Source organism: Leptonychotes weddellii, chromosome 3 (genome assembly GCF_054177405.1).
Source record: "Leptonychotes weddellii isolate Sample4059 chromosome 3, ASM5417740v2, whole genome shotgun sequence".
Classification (NCBI taxonomy): Eukaryota; Metazoa; Chordata; class Mammalia; order Carnivora; family Phocidae; genus Leptonychotes; species Leptonychotes weddellii.
The window spans coordinates 32,891,404-32,897,543 of NC_138371.1; the positions used below are offsets into that span (position 1 = coordinate 32,891,404).

A 6,140-nucleotide genomic window follows, 5' to 3' on the forward strand; every position below is an offset into this window, starting at 1 on the left:
AGCCCCACTGCAGTAGCTGACACAAATGCCTGCCTGTCGCATCTGTGGACTTATCTGAGTGCTCTTAAACCATGGGTAAGTGATCCCCAGGCTGTCTTTAGGATAATTAGAAACAAATGGGAAATAGTTCTCCTATATTATCAACAGCATATCAGCAAAACTTGTGTCTTAAAATGTGCATTCAATTTCTAATATTAAAAAAACATAGTTAAAGCCATATGTTGGATATTATCACGCATCTTTGTGAAATTAGTAGGGGACCCATTTGAATAACCATTTTGTTTAGATCAAACTTACTGGAGGTTTTTTGTTTTTTTGTTTTTTTTTTAAGTCTTTCCTCTCCTTTTCCTCCGACCCCTCTGCAAATCCAAATATGAAAGGAAAACTCTGTGTGTGTGTGTGTGAGGTGTGAGTGTGTGTTTGTGTGTGTGCACGCACATATGTGGGTGCCTGCAATGGGGATAGACCGTCAAAAAAACCAAAGCCATAGGTTTGGAAGATTGTAATTTGGAGAGATGGGTGAAGGGAAGGGAAGCCAGCAGTTGTTCAACAAGAATATACGTTGTTGGTGATTAACACATGGTGGACCAAAAAGAGCTCTTCCTTTATTTTCTTTTTCTCTCTTTCTTTGCCTAGAACTTTGGTGGAAGGGAGCGCTGGTCTGTTTTGTCTAATCTTCTAGTTATTCCCCTAAAAGCCTAATGACCATATCATGTAGCTCTAGGAGAAAGCCTTTTAAAATCTCTGCCCAATCAATGCTTGGGAAACTTTAATCATTGTTGTTTTGCTAATTTCCCCATTTAAGGTCATCATACGTAAGTAAACACTGGGTAGACTGGATTTTCTGAAATGAGCAGTCCCTTGAAAGATATGCCTTCAATATTACCTTCTATTTCTAAAGAATGAGAATCATGAAAGGAGTTACACTGGTATATTTGGGAATACGAAATGTTAAACAACCCTTTTATACCAACCAGTGAGCCATCTAAATGTGCAGATGTGAACTTACAGTGGGTGCTAATGAATGCTGGGAAGAAAGTCCATCAATATCATCAACCAATGTGATGTGAGAAGGCAGGAGTCCTGTGGATTCCTGCAAATTAAAAGAACAAATATCACATTTTGTAACAAATTAATTGGATTTCCATAGAAGACACAAGCAAAGAAGTAGATGACTAGAAAAAATTTAAAGGATAAAAGCATATTCTGATCACTGAAACTGAGAGGGCCTTGTCAAACAGAGTTTAGCCAAGGTAAGAAAAACAAAAATCAGGAATAAACATGAAATCAGTTGATTTAGTCTGCCTTAAGTAAAATCGAACAACAACAAAATCTCTTGATTGTAGGAGCTGAATCAGCAAATAGAAGAAAAATCTCCCCAAGAATCAACCCTATATTTACAACCCACTTGAGGTTTTTCACTCTGACAGACTAGTCACTAAGTATAGACGGTCCTCCCACTGTTGGTTTGTACAACTTTAAATTTGTCTCTTTCTTTGCTCTGGGCACCAGGATATATTCTAGGGTCAGACTGTGTCACTTTGTGCTTTTTAATTGATGCTTCATCTATAACAAAGAGGCTAAGATTTTCCATGAGAAGTTTTCTCACACAGAAGCCTAGTGGAAACTCACCTCATTCTCACTGCCTAATAGGGGCAAACATAAATTAGGCTGGTGGGGTTAAATGCCATTGGGTTTGGTAAATATCTATGGGGTATCTACTTTGTGTACAATATTTGGTTAGATGTATCAAGATAAGCAAGCCATATCCCTTACCTTCAGGGCAGTGTACATACTAATGGGAAACTAAGACAGTTTGAGACAAGCAGGCCTAGAAAAGAAAGAGGGCTAAGAATTTTTTTTTTTTTTTAAAGCTAAAGTATTGTTTGTGTTCAAAGGAGGGAGCAAGAGCATTTCCAGATGAGGGAATCTGGGAAGGTGGCATTTTCCTTAGACTCCAGGAAATGGAGAAGATTTTGAGAGGCAGGTAGTGTCAGAGGAGAAGAGCATGGGTAAGGACGCATGTGGAGAAGGAAGCTGTTGATGGTGCACAGTGATGGGGCCAGCCTGGGGTGGGTGGGACACAGTGATGGGGCCTGGCAAGTGGGAGGGGGCACAGTGCTGGGGCTGGCCGGGCAGGGGAGGGGCACAGTGATGGGCTGGCAGGGGTAGGGGGACACAGTGTTGGGGCCAGCAAGGGGGGCACAGGGATGGGGCTGGTGGGGTGGCAGGCACAGTGATGGGGCCAGTGAGAGTGGGGGAACACGGTGATGGGGCCAGCAAGGAGGGGCACAGTGATGGGGCCAGCTGGAGGAAGGGGGACACAGTGTTGGGGCCAGCTGGGCAGGGACGGTGGTGCTGAGGAATGGTGGGTTGGGGCCATTGGTTCAGAGCCTCAGTTGCCACGCAGAAGTAGTTGTAGTAGGCATTTGAGAGCTGAGTTGTGGAGAAGGTAGAGCTAGGAGACTATCTACCTTGATTCAGAGAAGATCCCTTGTCAAAGATGCACAATACTAACAGCCAAAATGTGACTTGAAGGGAATACCAAACTTCACTTGTCTTCCAAAGGTAAATTAAAAGGACCTGATTCATAGTCACAGTCTCCTTTCTCCTACCTTGGTTTTTCTTCTCCTCAAATTCCTCATCTTCAAGCTTTTAGCATCCCCCACCATCCACCCCCATGCCTGTCCCTGTGGATTTTATTCTCTCTCCATTCTCTCTAGGTCTAGATCTTTCCAAGTAGGCTCTTGTCATCTTTCTCCTGAGTCTCTTCCCTCTGGCCCCTCTGCCTGTCAATCTTTTGCTCATTTTGGGGTGGAAACTTAATCTAATGGTAGTTCTCTTATGTTCTCAAGTCCGAAGAGCATGAATGAGACCTGAGATAGTGAGGGTGGGAAGGAAGGGGTAGATGGAAGAGAACTTCAGTGGCAGAACAAGCAATAGGATTTGGCAGCAGATAAGGTGAAGAGGAGGAGTCAAATGCAGCATCAGATTTCAGGTGAATGGTAAGTAGTTGCAGGTAGACAGAGAACTCTGGGAGAGGGAGTTTTGAGGGAAGATGATGATTGCAGGCTCTGTGGTTGGCATCTTAAACCTGAGATTGGTTTAGATGAATATTACGAATGATCACATTTCAAGGACAGGAAAAATTTGTCTAGTGAAGTGCTCAGATTAAAGTTAAAGAAAGTTTAGTCTCTTGACAAAGAGACTGGGCATTTAGGTGGGCAAGTTTTTAAAAGGTGGCATGATGAGTAAAGATACTATGAAATGCCAGTCTATGATACTTAGGCTTTATCCTACAGGCAATGAGAAGTCGCCAAAAGTCCTTGAGCTAAGAATTAACTCAAAGGTAGATTTTTTGTTTTTAGATGAGATCAAAAAGACCGTTTGGAAGGAGGATAGACTGGAGTAAGGGAGAAATGCAAGGAGATTTGTGTAGTAATAAAAGGGTCAGGGAGTAGGTTATGAATAAAAGGATTATGTAACTATGTTAGTAACAGTGGGAATGGACAGGAAGAAACAACCATGAGAAATGTTTTAAAGGAGGGAGTGTGTTAGTTAAGAGTGTGGTTCAGGGCTCCAGGAGATGTGGTTCAAGTTTCTCTTCTTAGACGCTTCTTTGCTGTGTGATCTTGGGCAAATATAGTCATTCAGTACCTGTCTGAGCTTCAGTTTTCTTAGCTGTAAAATGAATATGAATAGTATAACATCAGATTGCATGGTTATAAGGATTAAAGAACATAAGCCACATAAAGTTCTTAGTACCATGTTGTAAAACTAGTTAAGAATGCATTTTCTTTTCTCCTTTTTTTTTTTCTTTGTCTGTTGAGGCTCTTTATTTGCATGTATGTATTATATCCCTAGAAAAAGAATCCCAGGATTTTCCCTCCTGTGTGTTTTTGTCTTGCTTTTTCATGGTCCATGATGCCAACTGATGTTGTCAGTACAATGAAACTAAACTGGCGGGACGGGAGCAGATTATTCTGCCATTTTTCTTGATCTTTGAGTTGTTCATCAAATTTGGGGCCAATCACTCCACACCTGTTTAACCTGCCTGTGAGGTTCACACCAATTTTCCCAGCTGTGTAATCATCAAGGATTTCAAATTCACCAAAGTAACCATACTTCATCATCATAGTTAGAAACCGGATGATGACTTTGGATCATGGCCTGATAAGAATGTAGCATTTACCTCTCTTTTCAACATTGTTAATGCTCTTGAGAGCATCTGCCATGACATTCATGTGCATCATTATGGTGGCACAGAAAGATGGTGGAAAGAGCAAATAATGCATTTTATTACTAAAAGTACAGTCCTTGGCAACAGTAATGACTGTGAGGAGTGGAAGAATCAACAGGACCAGCTGCCTAATTGAACATGAGTGAAAGGAAAGAGGTCACTAATGACAGATTTTGTACTTGGGTTACTGGAAGTGAGACCACAGAAACAGGGAAGTCAGGAGGGGAAGCAGAGAATGACGAAGAGGCTGGTTTTGCCATGTGAAATGGAGGAGGTGGCCCTGCCTTCTGGCACCATGGAGGAGACCACCTCACCCCCCTGAGCCTGTCTTCTGGGCCCTTGGCAGCAGTGGCCATCAGCCTCTGAACACCCTTCCGGGTCATTCTTCCCTTTCTTGAACACTAACTCATGTTCATTGCCGAATAGCTCTATCAGCCCATTTCCTGCCAGTAGAATCCCAGAAGTCTGCCAGCCATCCTTCATTTTGTCCTGGCCCTGTCCCCTCCAGAGCAGGCTGGCACTGTTTCTACTGAGATGGGTGGTTACATCCACAAGTCACATGCCGAATCTCTGTGGCAAATGGTTGTCCAGGGGCACAGGAATTTTCTCCAGAGCATACTGTCATTTTGTTGCAACATGGCTAGGTGGAGTATTTTCCAACTTTTCAAGTTCTGGGTACTTTTTGCTTCTTCAATTTATCTCTCTCCTCTTGTATCTTACTATAAGCAGCAATGAGAAACCAAGCTATGCCTTCAATACTTTGCTTAGGAATCTCTTCAACTAAAGATCCAAACTCATCTTTTTTTTTTTTTTTTTTTTTGTAGGCAGCAAAGCAAGGTTTATTGAGCGATAGCAAAGTGATAGTACAAAGCTCCCGAGGAGGGAGGGGACCCGAGAGGGTTGCCCTCCAAGCTCATCATTTTTAAGTTCTACTTTCTATTCCAGGGAACACCGTCCAGCCAAGTCCTCTACCACTTTCTAGCAAAGACTGGCTCTCCTCCAATTTCTAATAACATGCTCCTCATTTCCACCTTAAGCCCTCACATTTACAGCAACATTCTTTTCGAGACCGTCTAGGTTTTTTCTCTCATGCACCTAAAAACTCTTCCAGATTCCACTTATTACCTTATTCCAAAGCACTTCCACACTTTTAGGTATTTGTTACAACAGCACCCTACTTCCCAATACCAAAATCTATATTCGTTTGCTGGGACTGCATAAGAAGGTACCACAAATGGGGTGGCTTAAAGAACACACATTTGGGGCACCTGGGTGGCTCAGTCGTTAAGCGTCTGCCTTCGGCTCAGGTCATGATCCCAGGGTCCTGGGATTGAGCCCCGCATCGGGCTCCTTGTTCAGCGGGAAGCCGGCTTCTCCCTCTCCCACTCCCGCTGCTTGTGTTCCTGCTCTCGCTAACTCTCTCTCTGTCAAATAAAATTAAAAAAAAAAAAAGAACACACATTTATTGTTTCACAGTTCTGAAGGTAGGCGATGGCAGGGTTGGTTGCTTCGGGGCTGTAAGGAAAAGAGTTGCTCCAAGGCTCTCTCTGTGGCTTCCAGATAACCATGTTCTCTCTGTGAACAACCGTATTCTCTCTCTTTGTATGGCATCCTCTCTATGTGATACCTCTCCCTGCATCCAAATTTCTCCTTTTTATAAGGGAACCAGTCATATTGGATTAGGGCCCAACCTAATGACATCATTTTAATTTCATTGCTTTTGTAAAAACCCTATCTCTAAGTAAGGTCACATTCTGAGGTACCTGGGATTAGGACTCCAACACCTTTTTTGTGAGGGACACAATTCAATCCGTAACAGTTGAATTATGGGAGTTGATCAAGGGGATTTTACAACCAAATTATTCACTTGTGGATTTTCTAAATCAGTCTTGTGCTTTCA

At 42.7% G+C, this 6,140-nt stretch overlaps 1 pseudogene; it reads right to left on the minus strand.

Moving 5' to 3' along the window:
- Nucleotides 1-3,840: 3,840 nt before the first annotated feature.
- Nucleotides 3,841-4,361, minus strand: LOC115942754 (small ribosomal subunit protein uS8 pseudogene; annotated as a pseudogene).
- Nucleotides 4,362-6,140: the final 1,779 nt, after the last annotated feature.